This window comes from Corylus avellana, chromosome ca5 (genome assembly GCF_901000735.1).
Source record: "Corylus avellana chromosome ca5, CavTom2PMs-1.0".
Lineage (NCBI taxonomy): Eukaryota > Viridiplantae > Streptophyta > Magnoliopsida > Fagales > Betulaceae > Corylus > Corylus avellana.
In genome coordinates, this window is record NC_081545.1 from 8,111,908 (window position 1) to 8,113,655 (window position 1,748).

Below are 1,748 nucleotides of genomic sequence, written 5' to 3' on the forward strand. Positions count from 1 at the left end.
CTACCTACCGTACCGATGCCGCGTTGCATCATAAAAAAAAAGGGCCAAGAAACTTATCGGCAACTTCCTTGTAAGAGAATTGAATGTGTACGTTATTATTATTATTTTAAAATGTTTAAATTATTATAATAAATTATAAATTATTATTATTATTTTAATGTTAAAATGAACCAACAATATTCAAAGGGATAAAAGACAAAGAAAAAGTATCCTTCGGGCTTCAGCATTCAAAGTCGCGTGTGAAAACTTTGAAGTGGTGTTCAAGTGATCCTCTCTGGAGGCTATCAAAAGAAAGAACATTCTTTTGAAGTTTGAAAGGTTGAATGAGGCATTACGAGTAAGTTCTTATTATACCACCCTTCGAGATTTAATTGGTTGCAGGTGTTTTCCCTTGGACTCTAAAGCAATTGTATAATCCTTGGCTACAGCTATGCTGGCTATTTGAGTCAAGAGAATATCTGAATATATATATACAACTCTATATGTGTGTTCCTGAGTCAAGAGAATATATATATACAACTCAAAATCAGAATATATATATACTTGCTAAACAAGAATTATTTTCTATATGACGTGAGAGCTGATGTGATAATGTGTGCGCCTCAAGGATTGGGATATTTTCGTGATTTGCTGTGCTGTTTCTTTCTTTAACTTTGACTCCATGATTTGTCGAGATATGTAGGCCAGGCAACATCTTTGATCATGCGCAGCAGTGAATTTATCATCATATATATAAACAGCAATGGGTCGTTCTATGTTAAAGAAGTCTCATATCTCAAGATAATTATAATAAAACTGGACTATTTCATTGATCATTTCTGTTGGATCAAGGTTCGGCTCCGGAGCAACCGCCGAACCTAGCCACCTCCAAACAAGCATAAATCTCGTGTATGGGTTTCAAATACTTCCAAAGGCCTGCAACCAAGGTCCGCATCGGTAATCACAAAGTAGTTTAGTGGCTCGTAAGTATCAGCCCTCGAACTTTGAAGCTACACTTGTCAAATCCCCCAGACAATTGCTATGTTTCCGTTGTAGGTAGGGGTGAAAACTCGGTCTTGGTTCCTAGTTATTGGCCAAAATCGGCAACCAAAACCGGGGTACCCAGTTAACTGGTTATATAATGACTGGTCGGTTCTGATTGGTACCCGGTTATCTAGACTAGGTAACTGATTTTTTTTTAATTTTTTTGCATTTTGGGCTTATTTTTTTTAGGTATTAGAGCTAATTTTTGGGCTTAATTCACTACAAAAAAAAGGTCATTTTTTGACGTGGCAAACAGTAGCATTTTTTTGCCACGTCAGTAAATGTTGATGTGCCAGTTTGGCACGTCAACAAATTTTTTTTTGACGTGTTGAATTTGACACGTCAATATTTATTGACGTGTTACATTCAACACGTCAGGAAATTTAAATTCAATTTATTTATTTTTTTAATATATCAGGTTTCTGACGTGCTAAAAATGGCACGTCAGCAATCTATAAAAAATATTTTTATATTATATATATCTTAATTTTTTTTTTTACAGCTTCCTCTGACGTGCTAGTTTCAGCACATCAGGAATTTTAAAAAAAAAAAAAAATTAAAATGAAGAAGATAGCTAGAAGCTAGTGTGCAGAGAGAGAAGGAAAAAAAAATTGCAGGGTACTGTACGTGCACACTACGGTGTGTTGGAACGTGGGGTAGGAAAAAGAAAAGGAAAAAAAAATTAGAAGAATAGAAGCCTAGATACTTGGAGAGAAAAAAAAGAA